Source organism: Danio rerio, chromosome 24 (assembly GCF_049306965.1).
Source record: "Danio rerio strain Tuebingen ecotype United States chromosome 24, GRCz12tu, whole genome shotgun sequence".
In the NCBI taxonomy this organism is placed as follows: Eukaryota; Metazoa; Chordata; class Actinopteri; order Cypriniformes; family Danionidae; genus Danio; species Danio rerio.
In genome coordinates, this window is record NC_133199.1 from 6,949,001 (window position 1) to 6,955,000 (window position 6,000).

At 40.4% G+C, this 6,000-nt stretch overlaps 1 protein-coding gene across 6 annotated transcripts in view; it reads right to left on the bottom strand.

Annotated features, from left to right (window-relative positions):
* dpp6a (dipeptidyl-peptidase 6a) overlaps nucleotides 1-6,000 on the bottom strand; it is a 467,305-nt gene that overhangs the window by 57,900 nt on the left and 403,405 nt on the right. The window lies entirely within an intron of this gene.

The following is a 6,000-nucleotide window of genomic DNA, read 5'->3' on the forward strand; positions in this document are numbered from 1 at the left end:
CCCGGTGTAAGTTTTACACATTTCTCATATATTTCCGAAAAGTCCTCAAATATTAAATGAGGGATAAGTCGTGCAAAATATGGTGGTTTGCAGAGACTGACTAAATTAAATAAATTCTTCCATGTAAAAGGTTTAATATGTTCTTAGCTTAGTGGGCTTATTAGGGACACCATTTTATCAAAGACGCAGTTCCATAAAAACGGACTTGAGGAAATATTTCCTGCATTTTTATGGATTCTAATTACAAACAGAAGACTAAATGTGTTTTCAGTTCATCTTGTCAAATACATTTCAGTCAGGCCTGATTATCTTTTAATCTTTTTCTGTTTTAATATTATAAGTAAATGAACATTCAACAGAAAAAGGGGAAGTATGTCTGAGTGCAGCTGCTGTAGGACTGGAGAATGATTGACGATAGGGTTTGTGCGAAGTTGACCAATTTGGCATCGTACATTGTCTAATGTGAAACATCCCGATGAACATCGTCGTCATAGGCGGGGGGTTGGGGTTGTTGTTGAATATCAATTAATTCATAACGAATTAATTAATTGTAGCCTACTGTTTTCACTACCTGACCCACATGGTCTTTGCTTTACCCATAACCAAACCATAAATAAAGTTACAAACAAATGACCACCTGTCAATCACTTTTTCTGGCATGAATAGGCAGCAATCTGTGCCGTTCTAATGGCTTTTCCCACAGCTGGTGGAGGAGACAAGAGTTTGGTTGGAGTTCACTGTAGTGCATACATTTTCATTGTTTTCACTGCAAAATCCTCACGGCGTGCTCGGATTTAGGAGACATTTATGCCGAATACATCTTTGCACCTAAAACCGCCAAACGCAGCACGCAGGAACAGATTAAAACAGTTGTTATGTGAAAAAGGGGATCTTTAGGCACCTTTCCTAATCATAAAATGTTAACCAGGACATCCTTCATTCTTGCAAACATACACCTGAACCAGTGGCGTAGTGGACGGGGCCGCAGGGTACGCACCGCGGTGAGGCAACTCCACTCTGATTGCATTCCACCGAACTGCGTCATAGCTCATACCATAAATTTGACTTGATTTCAACTGTCCTCGACGCTCACACCGGAGAAGACGCGCCGTGCTGTTTCTCACCGCCGGTTCTCATTGAAAATCAATGACTTCAGGCTACTTTGACGCTCTTTGCCGCTTTCGGTTTATGATCGCTCCTCAGTTTGTGAAGGCTTCCCCACGTTGTCCCTCCACCCCGCCCCCTTGTTCCACTCCTTAGTTTGTGATCGCTCCTCAGTTTGTGAAGGCTTCCCCGTGTTGTCGCTCCACCCTGCCCCCTTGTTCCACTCCTTAGTTTGTGATCGCTCCTAAGTTTGTGAAGGCTTCCCCGCGTTGTCGCTCCACCCTGCCCCCTTGTTCCACTCCTTAGTTTGTGATCGCTCCTCAGTTTGTGAAGGCTTCCCTGCGTTGTCGCTCCACCCCACCTCCCTACCCCACTCCTCAATTTGTGATCGCTTCCCCGCGTTGTCCACCCACAGACCCCCCTCCCATCATCAGGGGGCCCCGTCAGTGATCCTTGCAGGGGGGCCTCCGCATTTTGCGCTACGCCACTGACCTGAACACCTGAAGAATTGTGGCTTACTAAGAGTTTCTTGCAGGCTCCATTGCATGATCCTCATTAGAGCGGACGTGGTCTGCCACAGCAAGAACTACATGCGGTTCACTGATTATCCAGGGGTAATTAAAACTCAGCATTGATTATGTAGACTGATTGAGGTAATTAATATCCTCTCAGCAAAGTGATGAACTACTCTAAGAAAGCATACTCGCTCACAACAATGCAACAATCTACATCCTTGATCTGCAAATTGCAGAGAGGGGAATGTGTAGGGGTGAGCTTGATTAGAACGCTTTCCTCATAATAACTTTCAGACACTTTTCAAATCACATTAAGTAAATGAGCACCGCAGATCGGTCGACTTTAATGCATCTCCATATACAGCTGGAGGAATTAAACCGCTCTCGTGATGATGGATATTGGTTGTTTTAGCCTCTTTTTTGGGGTTGGCTTGGGTAATCTGAATTAACATGCATTAACCTTTCCCTAAGCACTTCAGGGAACTCCATATTCAGAAGGGTCCAGCAGGCATAAACTCCATCGCCAATGAATGCATGGCCACCTGTTCTCCTCAACATGCGGAACGGACTCTGGATTTGTATTCAACAGCCTCAGACTGCACCAAAAGCTCGACGATTCATTAATCATTCAGAGGATCTGCAGGTGTAAGCCATTCACATGAACTATGACTGACTGTAAAAGCCGTGGACAGAAAGTCAAGGACGGTTCAGAAGGCATCCATGGGGCACATGTAGACTTGAACCAACAGGTTGGCTCGCAACCAGAGCATGTGAGAGATGAAAGCGGAGTTGTGAAATTCAGAAGCCCTGAAGCGTATGCAGAGCTTTCTTTTTTCATTTAGTGGACTGTGTTCGGTTCCACTCCAAAATTGCAGCAGTAGCTCTCCAACACAGCTAGTAAACATGTATTCATGGCCAAAAAATGCAATAGCATGGACTAGAGCAACACCGTGCATAAACTAAGGGAAATTAGGTTGCATAAATGCATTGATCATCTATACAATATGAAATAGTATTAAATTTACATTTAGTCATTTAGCCGACGCTTTTATCCAAAACGACTTACAAATGAGGACAAGGAAGCAATTTACACAACTATAAGAGCAACAATGAATAAGTGCTATAGGCAAGATTCAGGTGTGTAAAGTCTAAGAAGGAAAGCATTAGTAATGTAATATTAGTAATATATATATATATATATATATATATATATATATATATATATATATATATATATATATATATATATATATATATATATATTTTTTTTTTTTTTTTTTTTTTTTTTTTGGAGTACAGTTAGTGGTTTAGCCAGAGACTAAACAGTTGAGTTTTTAGTCGTTTCTTGAAGACAGCAAGTGACTCTGCCATTCTGATGTAGTTAGGGAGTTCATTCCACCAACTGGGCAGATTGAATGCGAGAGTTTGGGAAAGTGATTTTTTCCCTCTTAGGGATGGAACCACGAGGCGACGTTCATTCACAGAACGCAAGTTTCTGGAGGGCACATAGATCTGCAGAAGTGAGAGCAGATAAGAAGGAGCAAAGACAGAAGTCGCCTTGTAAGCAAACATCAGAGCTTTGAATTTGATGCGAGCAGCAACTGGCAGCCAGTGCAAACGGGTGAGTAGTGGTGTGACATGTGCTCTTTTAGGTTCATTAAAGACCACTCCTGCTGCTGCGTTCTGAAGCATCTAAAGAGGTTTGATAGAGTTAGCTGGAAGCCCGGCTAGTAGGGAGTTGCAATAGTCCAGTCTGGAGAGAACAAGAGCTTCAACAAGGAGTTGAGCTGCATGTTCAGATAGGAAGGGTCAGATCTTTATGATGTTATAGAGTGCAAATCTGCACGATCGAGCAGTTCTAGAAATGTGGTCAGAGAAGTTTAGTTGGTTATCAATCGTTACTCCAAGGATTTAACCATTTTGGATGCAGTAATGGTTGCCCCATTCATCTGGATTGAAAAGTTATGGTGTAGAGTCGGGTAGGCAGAAACTTCAAGCATTTCTTTTTTCGCGAGTTTAAGCTGAAGATGATGATCTTTCATCCAGTGTGAAATGTCTGACAGGCAGGCTGAGATGCGAGCTGGAACCGAGGGATCATCAGGGTGAAAAGAGAGGTGTAGCTGGGTATCATTAGCATAGCAGTGGTAATTACAGTAAACTCAGTAAATCACATCAATAATCACATCAATTATTCAAAAAGTCTCCATCCATCCATCCATCCATCCATCTACAGTATTTTCAACAGCTTATCCAGGACCATGTTGCATGGGCAGCGGTCTCATGAGTAAACCCCAAACTTCGCTCAGAATCATTTTCCAGCTCCTCCAGGGGGATCCCAAAGTGTTTCCAGGCAAACAGTGAGACATAGCATGTACTGGGTCCTCCCCAGGGCCTTCTCCAAGTGGAACAAGCATGGAACACCTCTTTGTGTAGGCGTCCAGGAGACATTTAAAACAGATGCCCGAGCAAGGGCTCCCAGAGTTCATCAAGATTCTTTAGATGCATCTTCATTGCCTCCTCCATCTTACTCCAGACATGCTCAATAATGTTTATGTCTGGTGACTGGGCTGGCCAATCCTGGAGCACATTGACCTTCTTGGCTTTCAGAAACTTTGATGTGGAGGCTGATGTACGAGAAGGAGCGCTTTCTGCCTGAAGAATTGGTTCCAGTAGGTCTTCTGCAATATTTGTGATGATTGGGATGCAGTTCAACAGATGATTCATCAGAAAAACCTTCTGCCACTTTTCCAAATGACCAACTACAAGTCAAGTTATTATTTGTTGCTCTTACAATTGGGGTAGTGTATTCACAATCTCAAAAAAGGATCTTATTATTGTTTAATATTGCTAAATTGGACAATTAATATACAATTCAAATGATGTCACATGCGTGTGATTATAGGCTGTTTTAGAATGTTGGTCATCTAGTCAGGATTACTGAACCATAACTACTCTGCATGTCCTGCAAAATCACTGTAAAAAACAAATGACGTCAATACGGATGACTAACAGAGACATAAATCATACATACTGTAAATCTGAAGCAGAGAGACCACGATCAGGAGAGCCAGAAATAGGTCAGGATGAGCCTTTGCTCTCTTTAATACATTCAACCCTTTTAATAAATGATAAGTGTCAATTTCGAGACCTCCAGCGTCTCATAAACTCATGGCAGGGATCAGTCTCTGCAATATGAGCGCAGATTAAAGTTTAAATGGGAAGCTCACACCGCACCTGGGGAAAATCCACGACCACAGACTCTTGGCAACAGCAGTGGTGCATTCTGGGAGATACTGGGATGTTGGTTTTTCTTTCTGTGACTCTTTGACAATGCACAGCTACGTAAACGGCATCAAAATCAGCCTCTTCTACATCCGACTCAACTTACTGGAGTTTACAGTGCGCACACTCTTAAAATGCTAAGAAGCTACTGTAAGTTCAACTCAAGGGCAGGATATACTTAAAGCACAAGCTGGTGTGTGCCAAAGATAGCTTCTTTTTGGGTTCGTTTGAGGAGCTCGTTAAATCCAACTTTCTGGAATAATTTTGCTCTGGTTGAACTTTGAACTATTGATGCACTGTGATTATGCTTATCACCTTCCAATCTGACAGCAACATGCTTAATCACAATTCTGCTTGTTTGATTATCATTGAGAATAGCAAATATTTCTGAAGCATTTTTTTTTTGCATAAAATGCTTTGTAAAGTTCTGAATCCTAAAAGTTTTTCAATTTTTGTACGTTCTCAAGTTTAAATGAACAGTTAAAAACAGATTTACTGTAATGCAGTGTGAATCTGTTGAAGTCAAGCAAAGTGAAGCTAACAATTTGTTGATATATACAGTACAGTTGAGGTCAGAATTATTAAACTCTCTGAATTATTAGCCCCACCTGTTTATTTTTTTCCTCAATTTCTGTTTAACGGAGAGAATTTTTTTTTCAACACATTTCTAAACATAATAGTTTTAATAACTCATCTTTAATAACTGATTTATTTTATCTTTGCTATGATGACAGTACATAATATTTGATTAGATATTTTTCAGGACACTTCTATACAGCTTAAAGTGACATTTAAAGGCTTAACTATGTTAATAAGGTTAACTAGTCAGGTTAGGGTAATTAGGCAAGTTATAGTATAATGAGGGCTTGTTCTGTAGACTAACAAAAACAATATATATATACACATAGCTTAAAGGGCCTAATAAATTTGAACTTAAAATGATATTTAAAAAAATACAAATTGCTTTTATACTAGCCTAAATAGAGCAAATAAATAAAGCAAATACTGTCTAATAGTGTCTAAAAATTCTGACGTCAACTGTATATATATATATATATATATATATATATATATATATATATATATATATATATATATA